The sequence below is a fragment of the Triturus cristatus genome, chromosome 12 (genome assembly GCF_964204655.1).
Source record: "Triturus cristatus chromosome 12, aTriCri1.1, whole genome shotgun sequence".
NCBI lineage: Eukaryota > Metazoa > Chordata > Amphibia > Caudata > Salamandridae > Triturus > Triturus cristatus.
Window position 1 is genome coordinate 468,163,304 of NC_140595.1, and position 19,627 is coordinate 468,182,930.

The 19,627-nt window shown below is 47.1% G+C and overlaps 1 protein-coding gene across 8 annotated transcripts in view; it reads left to right on the forward strand.

Moving 5' to 3' along the window:
* Positions 1-16,826: 16,826 nt before the first annotated feature.
* TDRD12 (tudor domain containing 12) overlaps positions 16,827-19,627 on the forward strand; it is a 3,486,095-nt gene continuing 3,483,294 nt past the window's right edge. For all 8 annotated transcript variants that reach the window (XM_085639447.1, XM_085639446.1, XM_085639448.1 and 5 more), the window contains exon 1: positions 16,827-17,000. The gene's annotated coding sequence lies outside the window, so the exon portion shown is untranslated. The remainder of the gene's footprint in view (positions 17,001-19,627) is intronic.

Sequence of the window (19,627 nt, forward strand, 5' to 3'; positions counted from 1 at the left end):
TACATGTGCAGGTCGTGATAACGTCAATGATATTCGTTATTAGTTGATTATTTATGAGAAAAAATTTTTTCCAGTGTAAGTGAAAAGATTTGCCGTGATGTTAAGCTTTACCATGAGTGTCAAGAAAATCGTGAACATGGGTGTGACTCGAAAGTTAGAGTGCACAATGGTCATACGTATCCGTGACTATGAATGCGAGAAAATTAAAAAGGCAGAACTGAAAAAGGTGAGCTCCAACTATGAAGATTTAAGTGCAACGTATAGTGGTTAAAACTCGGCTACACGTAATTAGTGTCGGTTGAAATCGAAATTAGCAGCGCTTTAGAAAATTTAGTAGGGGTGCAACCGTTAATCTGTGATATCTTCGCTCAGTTGGTAAACGTGGTCGCGAGTGTAGCGCTTAGTATTACTAACAGGTGTCTATTGTGCCATGCTATGAAGTTGCGGGTTAGCGCATTCTATTAAAAGTGCACTTACGATTATAGTCGCTCCAGTGTTCTATTAGTTCATCCGATGGTGTAAGACGCCGGCTGTATATGCGAGGATTTTATTGCATGTGTAATTGTGAAAATAAAAATTGGACTATACCGGTCTATGGATGGTGGCGGCCATATTATAACGGAGTGTGTCTCTGCTGGGTGAATGATGCAAAAAACTATAATTAAAAAGATGTAGATGAAGGAAAAGCGTGATTATAAATACTGATGCACTCTAGCTAGTGTGAAAGCATGGTAAAAAAATATGATAACAAGCATCAACTTGAGAAAAGCATCAGAGTGAAACAAAGTACTGGGAAAATACATCAGGGTAAAACAAAGTCCTGGGAAAATGATGTCATATATGATAATACACAATATCATTACTACAGTGTAGTTCAAATGCTAACTTCATTATGCTACGAGGAAACGATAGTGTAGTCAATCAGGTATGACAACCCGGGCAATCAGTCAGAGGTAACATAAATATTCTATCCGGTCATTCTTTCCGAATGGTTTCAGGCTTACCAACTGTTTGATCCAGGCGTTTTCTATTTGTAATAGATGTTTGTTGTTGTCACGGCCCTCTGTTTTAGTGATAACTTCTAGAATTCAGAATTTGAGTCGACTAATGTTATGTTGCTGTTCCAAAAAGTGGTTTGCCACAACCGATTTCATGTTCCTAGTGTGTATGTTCGATTTGTGTTCATTGATACGGGTTTTAATTTTTCGAACGTTTACTACCCCTCTTCTCCTTCTTTGCTTTAGCCATGAAGAGTTTCGCCTCACGTTCTTTTAAAGCCTTGGGATTCATTTTCCTGCAGCACAAATACCCTTCGACGTCGTGGTCGGAAGACAAACACCAAAGGCAATCATTGTGGGGCTCAGTTATCGACATATGACCACCACACTTCCTGCAGGGCTTGAATCAAGACTTCTTAGAAGTAGCCATTTCTCAAGATACTCGAAGAAACAAAGCAATCACTTAGAAAATGGAGAGTCCCAGAAAAAAATGTTACGAGTCGACAACGCAGAAAAAAGGGAACTGACGTCAGCACACCAACTAGGTTTTCTTATGGCTCCGATGACGTCATACGGAGTCGCGAGTGGAACCGTGCTATTATGATGTCCTCGTTGACGTGGGAGAGCTAGGAAAAGAATTTCCGCGGAATGCTGGCTCAGGGGGTATTCAAAAAGTAAGGAATCCATAGGCAGATACTGTATCCACCAGAAGAAAGCGTTACCGAAGGTGAGTACATGGTTTATTAAAAGCAAAAGAAATGCCTACAAAAATTTGAATATTTACGTACTGTGGAGTGACACCTATTCCACTGTCTGAAACATTCACCGCACAGTTAAACCATCACTGTTGAAGCACTATTCTATTCCATCTGTAAAATAAAACACCACACTTAGTGAAACCTAAAATTCTGAGATGTTTATTGCAAAAATAGCCAACATGTAAGCAAAAACCATACACAATTGCTGTTTCAACGGACCAGAGCTTCAGCCCACAATCTCTTAGGTTCATATAGTGCTGAAATCCATAAATTTCAGGCACATTTTTATGTAGTTGTTCTCAATACAAGCGACTGGAAGCAACAGCATATCATTGATACTGTTACACTAAACAAAACTAAAAAATGAGTGGCTCACAGGACCTTCTCACAAGAAAGTATGGGAAAAGTCCTTGAAGACTAGAAACAAGAATACAAACAAGCACAGACTCCATTGTTTTTTCAAATTCACGCTTTGCTTCCCGCTCTTCACACCGAGGCTGCGATTATTACATGAAGCTGAACATGTGCAACTGTACAACACTAAATAAAATCGCTTCTGTACCTTAAAAATACATGAAACGTAGAAAAACAAAAGCAGTATTTCAATTCAGAAGTACAATGTGTTGTAACTTGCCCTTTAATGGTTAGTTCATTTTGGGAATGTTGGGCATGTCAGCTGCGGAACGCGTAGACCTCAGATGATGAGTGTCAGCTGTAGCGTCCGCTGCTGGTGTGAACTGTCTGGTGGGTGTTCAATAAACTCATCCTGAAGTTACAAGAAGGTTTCCACACTTCATTACTGGTGACAACTAGCAAGCAAATACACACCCACCAAATCGTGTGTTTCTCTGACAAGCGGTGTTTTGATTTTCACAAAGTTGGTCTTCCCTTTTATTTTTTTGAGTGTCGGGGACTTGCTTATGCCACTTAGAACGACTTGCGGAGTCTTGGTGGCACGGCTTCACGCTAAGCAATATTTAAAATTGGCAATTATATTTATGGAATGTGCTGATGTCTAGCCTGCCTTTGAGTGCTCGAGCAGCAACATTTAAAAAAATAACTCACCGCGAAGCTGCCGTTATTGCTACATCACGAAGACAAGAGCGCCAGTGCTCCCGAGCCGGCACTGTGACGTACCTAGTCTGCGTGTTCTCAACATCACGCACACACGTTTGACGTGCCGATATGAGCTGAAGACTAATGCAGCAACCTTTAAATGCACAGGTTCCATAGTGATATCAACAGCAGTAATACCTTTTCTCCCACATTTCTGTGGGTTGAAGAGACAGCGCGTTCACCGTGTGTCATTTCTACCAGCGGAAACAAGACAAGAATGGTCTTATACTGATGACCACAAGAACTCTTAACACAGATAAGTTATTTATTTTAATTTGTTGTGTTAATTATTTTTATTTTGCTAACCAACACCAGCAGCTATTTTTGGAAACTCGTTTTACCTCTTGGATGCATATTTAAAAAAGATAGGGAGTGAAGCATTTCAGTTAGTTGTTATTTTACCTTATTATATTAGATTATTACTTTAAATTATTATATTAGTTTATTTTGTTAGTTTGTTAAGTTACCTTCTTTCTGAATGTCAACGTCCAGTGGCATGAGCCAACCACCTCAGTTCTTATCTGAACGTGGCGAGCCAATTCTACCCTGGAAGGAATGGAAACCACTCTTCGACTCTTACCTCATAGCCGTTGGTGGGGAAAGTTTCTCTACAGCTAGAAAATAGGCGGTTTTGCTCCACAATCTCGGCATTGAAGGTACAAACATCTATGATAGCTTGGAGCCCATACCGATTGGCAGAGAAGCAGGAGAACCCAATGATGTTTATGAAATGAGAGTATTATCATTACAATCTCAATTTGGGCCTCGCCTAAATGTTGTAATGGAGCGGCACAATTTTTTTTATGCGTACCCAGGCTAAGGCAGAGAGAGTCGGCAACTATGTGGCGGCTTTGAAATCATTGGCTCAAACCTGTGATTTTGAACAATTGACAGATTCCCTTATCCGTGACCAATTAGTGCGATGCACTAATGACCCGAAGATCCAGGAGAAACTACTATCCAAGAACCCTAATCTCAAAGAGGCAATTGCCATTGTGGAGAGTATTGAACACACTTCTCACTGGGTAAAGAAAATGCGCAACACTAATGTTGCCACTGATGCTAGTACCAACTTAATAAGAAGTGATCTTGATAATTCATCTTTTGAGACTACAATTGCCTCCGTATCTAGGTCCAATGTAAAATTGGAGACAGGACTTACCAAGGTTGACAAACCGAAATTCAATCCCAATTGGAATACAGATGGTAAGACAAGATGCCCGAGATGTGGAAGTTTGAACAATGGACCCAATTTTTTTGCTAGGGTTTCCAGTTGCAAGAACTGTGGGGAAAAGGGACATTATGCCCGCATGTGCAGGAATGCAAAAGAGAACATGGTTGATGAAGAAGAAATAATTTCACAGCAAGCTCTTCACTGTATCACAGATAGTAGTGACAAGTCTGTACATGATGTTAAGGAAATTGATACTGGTAATGTTTTTATACCAAAATGTGACATTTTTGTAGGTAATGTAATGGTCCCTGTTCTTGATGATTCTGGCTCACCGTATACCTTGCTAAGTGACAAGTTTTGGGATCCCACTCTTGCACTCCAAGAAGTAAAACTCTTGCCACCTGACATCAACCCAGTGGGTTATGGTGGACAGAATATTGACCTTGTTGGGTATTCCATCCAAACCATTGTGTTTAAAGGCAGAGAGACTGTTGGCAAGGTCTATGTTGCCAGGCGTGGAGACAACCTCTTAGGCTGGCGGCACCAAAAAGACCTTGGCAACATCTTGAATCCGAATGCTCCCGATCAAGTAATGCTGGTAACACTCCATAGTGACCATCAGGATATTACAGAGAAATATCCAGGAGTTTGTAGTGAGAAACTATGACTTCTTAATGGGTTCAAGTATAGAATATTCTTGAAGGCTAGGGCAAGACCAGTTGTACACAAAGTGAGGAAAGTTCCAAATCTCATGTTAAAACCCCTTCAAGAGAAACTCGATAGCCTGCTTTAGTTGGGCGTCATAGAAGAAATTGAATCTTCAGAATGGTTGGCCCCTATTGTTTTAGCCCCAAAGGACAAGAGCACTAAAATTAGGATGCGTGTGGACTTGAGAAGCCTAAATAATTGTATCTGGGTTGACAGGCAGCCATTACCTAATATTAACGAAGCCCTGACAAAATTGGGTGGTGCCTGCCTTTTCAGTGTCATGGACTTATCGTCGGCCTACCATCAGGTCATGTTGCATGAAGATTCTAAGGCACTAACTTTGTTTGTAACACCTTTGGGTGCGTATAGATTTATCATAATGCCTTTTGGATTAGCGAGTGCTGCTGCATGTTTCCAAAGAGTCATGAAGGACTTGTTAACAGGGATTGACTTGATCCTATTCTTCCAAGTTGATATACTTGTGTATGGACAGAATAGAGTCAAGCATGATGAGGTATTATTTAAGGTACTATCCAGATAAAAAGAACGTAGGCTCACCCTGAGAAGTGAGAAGTGTAAATTCAGAGTTAGTTCTGTATCATATCTTGGACACTATCTCAAGCAAAGGTATTAGCCCAAAATTGACCTCGTAGAAGCAATTTTACGAGCTCCAGCTCCTTCAAACAAAGACCAAATAAAGTCCTTCCTTGGTTTATCCGAGTATTACTCGAAGTTTATCTACAATTTTGCCTGTATTGTGAAACCCTTACGGCTTCTAGGTTGATTTCAAATGGTCTGAAGACTGTGAAAATGCTTTGAAAAAGGTCAAAAGTGAAATTGCTCGCATGCCTACCCTTGGCCATTTTGATGTACTTAAGAAGACTATCCTCACCACCGATGCAAGTGTACGTGGGAATATAACTTTACAGTTGAGTATCTGCCCGGCCTTAAAAACGTCCCTGCTGATTTCCATTCTAGAATGCCATTAGAGAAGAACGTATTGAACTCCCCTGACTGTGCTGTATCTTGGGTCAGAGAATGTGCACTTAATAAGGAAGAGTGGAGAGCTTGTTCTGAATGTGATGAATGACGGGGACCATTGATGGAGTTTGTTGTGAATGTGTGGCCTGCTCTTACTGATGTCCCTAGTACTGCTAAGGCATTCTGTAATGTTCGTGATGAATTGAACATTGTGCAAGAAGAGCTTTTCTGGTGCAACAGATTGGTTCCTCCTCGTTCTTTGAGGGATAAAATTATCAATTTAGCACATGAGGGTCATCTGGGACGTAGCTTGACCAAAGCAAGGGTCAGGGAATCCTACTGGTGGCCAGAGGTTGACAGACATGTTAAGGAAGCTGTCAGGGATTGCACCATTAGTGCTGGTAATGACAAGTCCAGGAAAATCAACACAACACCGCTCTCTCCCGTAGCTCTAACTGAATGCCCTTGGTCCAAGCTTGCCATCGACATTGTTGGACCATTTGATGTTCTAGCTCCCACAGAGAGGTTCGTAGTCGTTCTGGTTGACTATACTTCCAAATGGATCTCTGCATGCTGCATGAGCTCCGTTGTTACAAAAAACATCATTGAATTTTTAAAAGATGTGTTCACTTGTGTGGGAGTACCTGACATTTTAGTTTCTGACAACGGGGTGCAATTCACCTCTCAAGAGATGACAGATTTCCTGAAAGAGCTTTCCATCACCCATCATCGTACGGCTCTTTACTCTCCACAAGCTAATGGCCTAGTGGAGAGCATGAACAGGCTCGTAAGAGCCTGTGCCCAAACTGCTGTTGAAACAAGATCCCCTTTTTTTTTTTTTGAAAATTTTATTGAACAATAAATCAATTACAAGCATGGGCCTACAACCACCAGGGCCGGCCGCTAGATTCAGAAAGGATCATACAGTTATTAAGGCAGTAGTCGACTCCCGGGGCCCAGCCCCGTACATGGCTCCGGATAGTCCTAGGGAAGCAGGATACATAGGTTTAACATAAATAACAAATAAAAACAAAAGGCGAGGCATAAGGGCAAAAAGTGTGGGTCCGGCTACCTCCGGGGGACTCTACTTCAGACCTTCAAATAGCTATCAAGAGGAAGGAGTACTGATAGGTCGGGGGGGGGGGTCACGGGAGAGGAACGTCTATATTCGGTTATTCCAAAAGTCGCAAGGAACCATCAAGGGTCAGGGGGACAAAGCAATATCGGTGTCCACTAGGGGGGGAGTACAGATACCCCCACGATACGCGTTCCATTGCCCCCAGATTCTACCCCATGCCCCCGGTTTACCACGAGCCACATACACAGTCTTCTCCCTGAACATGCACCAGTCCATGTTCTCCTTCCATACGGACACGGTGGGAGGCCGCTGGGAACCCCAAAGCTGCGCTATATCTCTCTTGGCAATCATGTTCCCCAGGGCCGCCCACCGAGTCTGAGCCGCGTTATAATCATTGGGCTCCCACACATTCAGGACACAGCGACGCACCTCCGGCAACAGCGCAACCCCGGTGACTTGTCCCATGACCACATGAACCCGGCGCCAGTATTCAGCCACCTCGCGGCACTCCCAAAGGATATGGAGAAAGGTGGCACTGAGCCCACATCCCCGCTTACAGAGCCCGTCTTCAGAAAATCCCATCGAGACCAAACGGGGACCCGTCACATACACCCGGTGGAGAATCTTAAGCTGGACCAGGCGGAGACGGGCTGGAATGGCGACTTCCTTGGGGGACGACAGTGCGGACTGCCAGTCCTCGTCGTCCAGTTCCACCCCATCCCCCGTCCACGCCTCCCGGAGGCGCACCAAGAGGTCAGCCCGATTATTGATAAGTTTTTTATAAATTAAAGAGATAGTACTGTCGGGGACATGACCATCGAGTATGCGGTCCTCGAGGGGCGAAGAAGCCGGGATCTTGGTCCCCTCCCCAAAAACAGAGAGCAGGGCATGCCGAACCTGGGCGTAGCGGAAGAACTCCCTTTCCGTAAGTTCGTATTCGCTCTGGAGCGCCGCGAATGTTTTAACCGCACCCTTAATCCATAAGTCTCCCACTCTACTAATACCAATCGTGTCCCAACGTTCAAACCCCTTCGTTGTCCAGAGGCTTCCCAGTCGGTCGGAGGCAAACAGGGGAGTAGCACATGTTAATCGCTCACTCCAGCCCATGGCTACATTGGCCGCCTTCCAGATCCGTACCGCAATCTTAGTAGGGCCCGTAAGGGTCCGTCCAGCCGAGCTGGAGTAAAGTGCCCTATTATAGTTTCCGCCGGGAAGCAGGAATTTATCCATCTCATACGCCGGATTCAAGCCAGGCGCATACGTGGCATGGTTAATGGCCGATAGCTGTGAGGCCCAATAATACCTGCGAATGTCGGGAAGCGCGATGCCCCCGTCGTACCAGGGGAGAGTAAGCTTTGCCAGAGCGATACGCGCCCGTCCGTCCCACACCAGTCTCCTCTGCAGGCTCTCCACCTCCCGAAAGTAGGACACAGGAATGACATCGAAGGAGTTCTGAAGTGCATAGAGGAATCTGGGAAGGGACATCATTTTAAACAGTGCTGCCCGACCCAGCGGGGACAAGGGCAGCTTACACCACTGAGCCGTGTCCTCCCTCAAACGCCGAAGTGGAAGCAGGAGATTCTGCTCATAGCGAGCCACCGGGTCCATCGAGACGTATATTCCCAGGTATTTAAAGCCGGACAGAGATAATTGGATCGGAAGCCGAGGCGGCAAGAGAGGAGGGTCGCCGGAGATAGGATAGACACAGGATTTAGACCAGTTGATCGTTAGACCCGAATTTCTCCCAAAGGAAGTCAGAACATCAAAGAGAACATTAAGCGACTGCCGCGGCGAGGTGAGATACAGGAGAATATCGTCCGCATACAACGAGACCCGATCCTCGAAGCCCGGGGCCCACCGGATCCCTCTGATCGAGGGCTCCCAGCGGAGCCAAGCAGCGAGCGGCTCCAGGGCAAGAGCAAAGAGCAGAGGGGACAACGGGCACCCCTGCCTCGTACCCCTACCGAGAGCGAAGGGCCGAGAGACCCGCCCATTAACCACCACCTGAGCCATGGGTCCTGTGTAAAGAAGCTTCACCCAGCCAAGAAATCCGTCCCCAAAGCCGAATTTGGTCAAGACAGCCCAGAGGAATGGCCACTCGATGGTGTCAAAGGCCATCGTGGCGTCTAAAGAAACCAGCACGGCTGGTTCGGAGAGGTACTCCGCCCTGGCGAGGGCGCCGTGAAGACGCCGCAAGTTAAGAGCGGTGTTACGGTGAGGGATGAAGCCGCATTGATCAGGATGAATCAGATCGCAGATGACGCTCAACAAACGATTGGCAAGGACTTTAGCCAGGATTTTAGGCTCTGCGTTTAGCAGTGAAATAGGCCTATAGGAGGCACAGCGGTCTCGTGGCTTACCGTCCTTGGGGATCACGACTATCGTAGCCAGACGCTGGTCGTCAGGAAGGGAGCCTGCCGCAAGGGACTCCTGAAACATACGACGGAGGAAGGGCGCGAGTTTATCCGGGCGCAACTTATATAATTCAATAGGCAGACCGTTGGGACCCATCGCCTTGCCCGAACGAAGGGACCGAATCGCAGTTGCAATTTCATCTACAGACAAGGGGGCGTCCAGCTGCTCACGGTCTTCGACGGACAGGCCGGGCAAAGCAATATCCCTCAGCAGAAGGCAAGAGTCTTCCTCATCCCTATCAGTCACCGGGGAGTACACGGCCCGGAGGTGGTCAGCGAAACATTCCACAATCTCACCAGGCTCAGTCACACACACTCCATCCGAGACACGCAGCTCCGGGACCACACGATTCACTCTCTCCTTCTTATCCAGCCACGCAATCAACTTTCCCGCCTTGTCCCCGGCATCATACAATCGACCCTGCTGCTCCCTATACATCGTTTTGGCAGCGTCAGTGACAAGAGACCTGTATTCAAACTGTTTCAGGCTGAGGGCATGGAGCCCGTCCGGAGTGACACCCGTCTCCAAGGCCGACTCCAGCCCCGAGATGTCAGTCTCCAGCTTCACCACTGCCTCACTCTTGAGCTTCTTAGCCACCACTATCTGGGAGAGGGCGTGTCCGCGGATTACGGTTTTAAAGGCTTCCCACAGGGACATTGCGGACGACACCGACCCCTCGTTTTCAAGGAAGTATTGGTCCATAGCCTTAACCAGGCTGTCGCGAGTCGTAGGGTCTCGCAGGTACCACGGGTTGATGGGAGCGATCCGCCCTGCAGACCGCGACTCGGTGTCAAAGAGCAGCCACAGCGGGGAATGATCGGAGATACCCCGCGCCAGGTGCCTAACCTCTCGTATCCGACCAGTCTGTGCCGCGGGCATAAGGAAATAGTCTAACCTAGAAAGACTCCCATGCGCCCCAGAGTGAAAGGTGTACTGACATTGGGTCGGATGCATTAATCTCCAACTATCTACCAGACCGAAGGTCTCCAGCAGTCCACCAAGCCATGCCTGGGCAGCGGGGAGGGCCCTGGGTGGGTGACGATCCAGGTCACCCGAAACCACCGAATTAAAGTCCCCGCCCATAAGCAAAAGACTATCCGGAAGTTCAAGCAGCATTCGACCCAAGTCCGCGAAGGTGGAGTTCTGGAGGCCCGGGGGGACGTAAACTGAGACCAGGGAAAGGGGCTGCCCCTCCCACCTCCCTATCAGACACACATAGCGCCCTCTGTCATCCGAGATTACCCTAGTGATATCCAACGGAAGTGAGGATCGCAGGAGAGTGCCCACCCCCCTGGAACCAGTTGTGAAACCAGAATGGGCCACGAGGCGGTATCCCCCCCTGTTCATTGCATGACAAACATTACCAACCAGATGCGTCTCCTGGATAAACACCACATCAGGAGTCAGACGACGCAAATACTGCAGTACTACACCCCGTTTGATACGGTCCCCCAACCCATTGACGTTCCATGACACCAGCCTCAACCCGTCCCCCCCCATCCCCTCCAATAGATCAAAGGCCCCCCAGTCAGTAGCACAGTTCCCGAATCTGGACAAAAATCAGTACCTCGCCCTGCAAACAAAAAACACACAGCAAAACAACCCCTCCCTCCCCCCAACCCCCCCCAAATCCAACTTCCCCCACCCTGCACCCCTGCGGGCCAGAAAACCCCCCCAACTTGCAGTGTGCCTGTCGCCCTACTAACCCCATTCTACGAAAAGACCCCGGAGGAGGAAAGGGACCCGTCCCCGCCCGCCCCCCACACAGGTCCTAGTGAGACAAAATGAACAAAAGAAGTAAAACCCAGCTGAACAGTGCAAAATGGCAAAATCAAGGACCAAAAGTCACTCCAAAGGGGACCCGTCACCTCCTGCGCCTGCAGAGGGCCCGGGACGGCCACCTCTGTCCGGCAGCGAGTCCAGCCAGTCACTCACGGCCACTGGAGAGTCAAAAAAGGCAGTCCGATCCTCATGTTCCACTCGGAGTTTTGCAGGGTAGAGCATAGAGTACTTTAGGCCCAGTTCACGGAGACGACGCTTCACCCCCTGGAATCCCATCCGCTGTTTCTGGACAAGTTGGGTAAAGTCCGGATAAAAGTTAATGGATGAGTTCTCAAGACGAACCGGGCCGTGGACCCGTGAGGCCTGCAGAATCGCATCTCGGTCTCTATAGTGGAACAGTTTGGCCACGATAGGCCTCGGGGGGGCCCCCGGCCGTGGCCGACCGCCCGGAACTCGATGGGCCCGCTCCACGGCAAAGAACTTACTTAGGCCTGCAGGGGCCAACTGTTGGAGGATGAGTTCCTCGACCAGGAGGTCAACCGGGCGGTTGTCGGAGGACTCCGGTACGCCTATGACACGGATGTTGTTGCGTCGGGCCCGTCCCTCGAAGTCCTCCAGCCGCCGAGCCATCTGATCGTTGACCGCCTTAATGTCACCAAGCGCGGCCTGCAAGTCCGACACATCCGCACCAAGGGTGGAGGTCCGCGCATCGAGAGCCTGAACCCTCTCGTTAGTTTTGGAGAGATCTGCCCGAATTAAGGTGACATCGATTGCCACCGTGTCGATTTTACGGGCCAGGGCCTCGTATTGCGTGGCGATGGTTTCCCTGATGCCATCAATGGCGCCCATGATGTCCTGCAGGGAAAGCTCCGGAGAGACGGTCGTGCCACCGCCGGCGGCATCCGGGGGGGGCCGGTCGCTCCAGGGGACCCTCTGCCCTGAGTGTAGCAGTCCATGTTGTTGGCCTGGACCGGTCCCCCGCGGAGGGAGGCCTTAGTCTTACGCCCCTCGGGGCCCCCCTTGCCCCCCATGTGGTCACGGACACCGAAGGGGACCGCCGATCAAGAGTCGTAGGGGCACCGGCACCGCAGACCAGCGCCTCACCAGGTACCACAATATAGCGGTGCGGGGGGACCCAAGGCGATGGGCACACTAGTGGCAGGTGGAGACAAGGCCTCGTGCAGAGGCCAAGGAAACACCCCGCCACATCAAGTGCGTTCGCAGGCCAGCCCCCTGAAGTCTGAAAGTGAAACCGAAAGTGGTAGAGCGGCCACTGGCACCGCACTGCAGCCGCTGTTGTTCAATTACGACACGGCTCCACGGTTCACCTTCGCCCCGGGCACCTCCGTCGGGTGGGTCCCAAAAGTTCGAACAACGACAACTCAGGATTCCCAGGTCCGATTCGAGTTCTGAAAAGAGATACGTGCTCAGCCGGTCTTCATCTGCCAGATTCCATAAACCACATCAGGATATTCTCAGGATAAATTCCGAGGAGCAGCAAGGGTCCGGGGAGCCCTGTGCTCACGCGACCATCTTGGATGCGCGCTAGGCTCCTCCTCACAAGATCCCCTTTTGAGTGTGTCCTTAGAGAAAAATTATGGGCACGCAGGAACACTCCCAACAGTGTTACAGGTTGCTCTCCATTTAAAAAACTTAAGGGTGGAGCAGCTGGTTCTAAACTCAACCCTGTGTGGTTGAGTGTTAAGGACAGTAACAATTCTGTGAACGATTGGAGAGTCAGAAGGTATCAAAAGGGTTACAAACAAAGGTTTGATCCCAAAGTGAGAGCACGTAAGTGTGATTGGAAGGTGGGTGACTTTTTGTGAAGAAGGCGATGTGGTCTCCCAAAGGTGAGACCAAATTCTTTGGTCCCAAGCGCATCATTAAAGTCATGAAAAATGTTGTCATGCTCTCTGGTGGTGATGTTTGGAGCATGTTCCGCCTTTCTAAATGTAGGAATGTGGATGGTAGTGTGGGTTTTCAGTCTCAGACTGGACACTCTCAGAGTTGTGCTGAATATTTTCGGAGTCGTGATGGTAAAGCTCAGGTTGACTCTCCTAGTCGCACCATCAGAGTTAGGAGGCCACCTTCGCATCTCCAAGATTATGTTCTTGAGTAATTATGTTACCTTTCACTGTATTCCTTCTTATGTTTTTCCATTGTACTTCCTTTGTTCTCAAACACACTGTCCTCCCTTACTATTTGTCTGCCTTCACATTTTCCTTTTTCCTTTTCATCCTTCTCTATTATTTTACATTGTAATGGGAAGATGTGTTGTAACTTGCTCTTTAATAGTTAGTTCCTTTTGGGAATGTTGGGCATGTCAGCTGCGGAACACGTAGACCTCAGATGATGAGTGTCAGCTGTAGCGTCCGCTGCTGGTGTTGACTGTCTGGTGGGTGTGCAATAAACTCATCCTGAAGTTACGCATGTTTCTGCAATGAGTGCCTTCTTCAGGAAAGCCACTAGGAACACTTCTGTGGTACCTGTAATTATATAGAAAATATTGTCCATGTGGGGAATCTTACATAAATTTAAAGAAAAATTAATTTACAGTGTTTGTGTCTATAAGCCAACATAGTTGAAAAAGTGAACTGAAGATCAAGGAAATAAAACAAGATATAGCTACAATTACACCAAAAGATGTGGTGAATAGAAAGATATGTGATCGGTATTGATTCACTATAAAGACATCCCAAAACCTGATACCTTGTGTCAAACGATGCAAGTGCCCAGCTACTAGATTTAAAAAAAAGGTTATAAAGGAATATGTATCGTTAAGTAGTACTATTGACGTGCAGCAAGGTCATGTCCAATGTGTCTTAAGCCCCCGTGCTATACAATGAAGTGTGTGAAACCCTAAAAGATAGGGGGAAGAAAAGAAATAATTGCTAGGAAGGGAGCCAAGTGAACGGTAGTATGACCAAGGGCTGAGAGGATCACCTCAGGGGGACCATATGTGGGTGGTAGGCCTCCTGGTGCGGTGACACCAGTGGTACCCACTCGGCCTGCTGGATCCGCCTCTTGTGGGACAGCAGGGAGACTTGCAGCACATGGTGGGTGTGTGGCTGGGGAGGGAGGTCTAGTGTATAGTAAGTATACATTAAGCTATTCGGCTCATGAGGGAGGTATATCCTTGCGTATCAACTCCTGAAACTGGGTGAGCATGGTGCCCCTGGCTGCAGCTATGGGCTGTTTACAGAGACAATGGGCTTCTTCCCAATGTAGTACTCTCTGCTTCTCTCCAGTGGAGGAGCACCTTGTACCATTGTAAGATTAATGGGGGTTGGGATCCCTCCATTGCAGTGCGAGGGTTCGCTTGGCTGGCAGCTGAGCCAGGTTTGCAATTTGAGCCTGCACTTTGTGGTTCTTCCCTCGCCTGTAAATTCCCAGGGCAGTTGCTCCCCATGTAATCAGTGTTGGAAGCTCAGTAATAGTGGCTATGATATTGTGTTATGTGTGCCAATAATGAGTTAAGATGGGACATGAGCATAGCATGTGCTGAGGTCAGCTACTGGGGACCGGCATCTAGGGCACGCGAGGTGCGGCTCTGGAAATATATGCGGTTCAATCTAGACGGCGTGAGATAGGCCCTGTTAAGTACCATGTATTTAATATTTTTAAATTGTGCGTTGCAAGAGATGCTTTGTGGGGATTCTAGTGCCATGTTCCCCTCAAAATTATGTGTGGGCCCACTATGTCTGCTTCCCATGTTTGCCGAAGAGGAGTCAAGGAGACCCCCATGTGTCTTCCCTGGTGGCTTCATAGAGCCAAGTGATCAGCTGTCACCCAGCTCCCATGGTGTGCAGGCTGTGTATAATGGCGTGGGTGGGGAGCTTTTCATCTGCTGTGCGTCACACCAGCCGGATAGTCAAATGTATTTCACATATAATACCTTTTAAATATTTATGGCTTTTCAGCTAACAGCACCTTTGCACGGAAAATCGTGGTCCCAAACCAGCAACGTTTAAAGTGAAACTAAAAGCGCCAGAGTGCAGCATACTGCTGGCTAAAAGACCAGAATTGGTTGGCTATGCCACACATGACATAATACAAACTTGGCAACAAACCGGAACAGCACCTCACCTGCCTCGTCATTGAAAGGGTGCTGCACATTCAGCCAACACCATAGATTGAACTAAGTCGTCCCAGATTATTTGATCGTCCCTTGATCGTGCAATGAAGACAAATAGAATTTCACAAAAGTAACAAGATACATTCATAGTTGCATTTACCAACATTTTCCATACAAGGAAGTAAATACAAAAATAAGCAACATATCAAATACCTGCTGTCATTATTAAATCACCGTTTCAAATGTAATACAGTTGCTAGTACTCATCAGTATGTGTGGGAAGCTAGAAGGGGAGGGTAGTAAGCCAATAAAATAGCGCTCCACTGTCATGTATCACACAGCATTTTCTATTATGAAACCTTTGTTTGAACTTTTCACATTGCATGCAGAGCCCAAGGGGCTAGTCTGATAGTTCATTGTGTGGGCCGGATTTTGCCTGTTTGTAGGCATATTTTAATGACTGGTGGGCTGTATTCTACGGTTGACTTCTCTAACATTATCACAAACATTGACTGTTGCAAGCATACATGCAAGCAGTCTACCAATACTTGCAAAATACTTACACAGCGTGTCGTTACAAGTTCAAAACGGCCTTTTTTGCAAATTTAGACCACTTTTTAGCTACCTGATTCGTCGATGTGAACCACTTTTGCCTTAGCGCCCAGGCCTATTTTCTCTCCTAGTCCGACCTGGCGCCCGCTCTTTTAACGGGACGGCCGTCTTTGGTTGACAAAAGATTATTACACTACAGTTTGGCGTCGGAAACCTAGTTGTAGTATTTTTTATTTTTATTACACTACAATTAACTATTGGAAACTGATTTGTAGCATATTTTTTCCTTTAAGACTAGTAGGTTCCAGCTATAATCCTATAATATTTGTCTAATGTGCAACAAAACAGACCAGGAGTATCATAACTCAGGTCCTGGAATAATTGTGTGTGCGTTTGAAAGGGGGGGGGAAGAGGTTTGGGGGTATGTTAAAAATCCCTCAAGTATTTTAAGAAAGAGTTAAAAGGTGCTAATTTTGCATGGACAGAAGTGCTGCCCATAGGGCATGGCCTATGGCAAAAACCTAGGCCTACCTTTGAAAAGCTGCTCGCCATGTAGTACTGTGCCGCTGGGCTCTACAATGTGGTGTGACTTTCTTTCCCCAAACCCTGAAAGGTTAAATAAAGGGAGAACTCGGTTCACGGTCTGTCTCGATACCGCATTACCTAGTGTTTAACTCCCGACTAAAATAGGTCTTGCGGCGTATGTTACAACAACTGAAACGCATATTGTGCAATAAGCCTGGCGAGCTATAAAAGTCAATCACATTCGCCTCTGAAACAAGTACAGCAACCGCATGGCTTTATGGAAAATACGTTCTAGGCGATATCCTGAGCCATGCCAGAGAACGGTATAAAGAGAAAATTACGTTATAAAGAGAAAATGTTTTTGTTATCAAAATTATTAAGGTCACTGTTAATGCTCAGAAGTAGTGTGACCTAACTTTTTTCTTTTTTTACTGAAGGGCGGACGTGGGAGATATCTGCTCGCATCATCTGATATCAGCTACATCTGAACGCAGGCCTTTCTCTGCAAGATTCCACATCTGAATCCTCTGCACAAAGGTGCAAGGCTCACCTTTCTCTTTGAAATAAAAATGTTACGCCTCCATTTACGCAGGGGCGTTGCGCCGTCCTGCGTAAGGCTGGTGACGTTCATGTACGTTGTAGAAACCACAACGTCAGAGAGCAAGGCTGCGCCTGCGCAAGTTAAGCTTGAGGTTTGTGTTTCTGTGGCTGTGTTGCTTGCACGCACTTGAGTAGAAGTGCGAGCCTGACCCGCGACGGCATGGGATAGAGCCTCCCCCCCTCTTCAACCGAGAGGTCAGAGGACTCCTTGGGCTGTAACATACGGTAACAGCTTCAGGTACGTTGGTGGGAAGTAAGCAAGAGAAAGGAGCGTGGGCTCAGCATTGGGTTTGTGTGGCCGTTTTTAAAGCTGCGTTTTGTGTTTCTTCACCGCAGAACACTCCAGAGCGCACCTCAGTTGTTCTTCCTTTTGAGGGAGCACCGCTATTCCAGAGCCCCGTGTCAGTTCAGTTGTCGCTACTTAGACTAAATGATGCTTTCTTCTTTGGTCCTCTCTGGAAGCCGCGTTCCCTTTTTCAGGGCAAATGTACCAGCTGTTTACCTTTTGAAAATCATCTCATCGGTCATTTGTAGGCCTCGCGAATTTTCCTCTCCAGGAAGTGCTACCATGGAGCACAGATCGTTACTCCCAAGGTGGTTGTATCCGCCTTAAATGGTTTGCCTACCAGCAAACTTCTCCAGAAATGAATGCCCTTGTTTCAGGGCACGCTTCCAGCCAACGTCGGCCTTTGTCAGTGTTGCATCTCACACTGGTGCCAAGTTGTTGAAGGCATAGCTGCCAAGGTTTTGGATTGCTTATGTGTGACATGTTATAATTTCAATGTAATTATGAGTAACATTCTACGACTATGAGTGACACTTTCTCGCGACCAAAATCAAGCATTAAATCCCTAGAAAAAGACAATTATCAGAAATTACTCCCATTTGAGCAAGGAGAAACTCTAAGGAACTCTGTTGCAGGTGTTTTTAAACCTATTATTTATAAATACACAGCACCTCACCTCAGCACCAGATCGGTTGAACCACAAGTAATAAAGGAATCTCTGTGACAAAAGCAGTAACACAATGCCTAGCCACATAAAATACAGTTCTGTTATATGCTGGTACACGTTCTTTGCAGCGGCACATTAACACTCTGTTACTTTATGGCGAGATTCAAAACTGCTAGAAGACAAAACTCCGACCTCTCATCAGCAGCAATTTTGCAGTGCTGGAAAAAATAAGTCACAGTCACTGGCTGAAGACTGCTGGTCGTACAGTGTCGCTGTATTATGGAGGCAGGAGGCAGTTGCCAGTTTGGAGAGTGCAGGTTGGCACAGTGACAGAAATGATGCTCCTCTCTGCAGACTACTGTAGATTAAAGTCATGGTGAGAGCCATGCGCCTGTTAAAGGCACTTAGCGCGGCCTGCTCTCACCATGACAGGACACGGCCCCCTCACCCCCATACAAACAATGGGCAAGCACGTGTCTAGGTTTAGAAAGGAGATGTCTTATCATTTAACATCGGTGTGCAGCATCGCCAATTCCAGGGGGCCTGCGCCTGTAGGAATTACCGTACTCTGGTCAGGGTTCATTTAATCAATCGGCTTCCGGCCCCCAGAGAGACCCAGCTCTATTTCTGTGTCCGAGTGTTAACTTGCTGCTGCACCTTCTGATTTTGGAAGATAATAAAGTTGGTGACTGCACAGGCACCCGCAAGATATCCTCCCAAAACCCCCACAGATTTTGACTCCATGGGGAGGCTACCAGGCTGGGCCAAAGCTCGGGAAATCTTAAACTGGAGGCCACTGCCATTTCGAGATACAACTTTCACTTTTAAGAATGCCTCATCTGCAAAAAGCGATGAGCTCGTGAATCGAACTCACGCACACTCTCATTCCAAGGTGCATAGTTATCAGACTTAAATGCACTAATGCTGCCTGTGTTGTAAACAACAAAAGGCCACTCTCTTTATTTTTTATTCTGTATCATACAGACACAGATCCTGCACTTGGGAAAAATGTATGAAAATCGTCTTACCTGAATACGCAATGTTTATGATTTTAATTCCTCTTTAAGCCGATGCCCCCGTGTCAATCCAAATAGTTTTTAGCCATTTTCTAGGGATTTTTTTTCCTCTTGGTCTGCTTAAGTTAGTCATAATACTCCTCCCAGACTAGCATCACACGTGCATTTCGACATCAGTTCTGTTTCTGGTCTTGTGTTTCTCATTCTGAGAAGAAAGCATGTATGTAACTGTCTGCTGCAGCCTTCTCTCACAGACCCGAAAGGGTTTTAAACAAGCATTTGCAATGCAATAGGTCTCGCATTTGCGAAAGTTAGAGCTCTTGGTGTTAGAAATGGCAATGTTTTTTAATTCGGTTTTCTGTATATAGTGGAGTGATGATATTTGCATAGTGCTTTTTCTATTCATATGACGTTGAGGCGCTGGAGACCCAGAAAATGGGAAATAGGGGGTGAGGGGGTGGGGGGGGGGGGGGGAGGACAAGAGTAATATGCCAGCTGTGAAAAAAAGTAACTATGGAATTATATGCTCTTGAAGCCACAAGCTTCTAAACTACTGACAGGCACATTGGCTTCAGTTCCATAGCTCTTAATATGAATGCGCCAACACAATCGTCCTTCCACAATCTGACCACAGCCAGAATCTAAAAGGAGCTCAGCTCACAAGAGGCACTGGAATTATGTCATTTTAAGGCTTGTGGTAAATATTTCATTACCGGTACTATTTTTTATGCGGTAAAATCTAGTAAGAATAACTCAGTAAATATAAGAGGCAGAATCCGTGGTATTAGAGGTTCTAAAAGGCTTTATTCCTCTACAAAGGAAATACAGTTCGAACTGCAGGCTTCACATTCCATCACCATGAGGGTTCAGGAAGGAAGGGCGATACATTATTGACA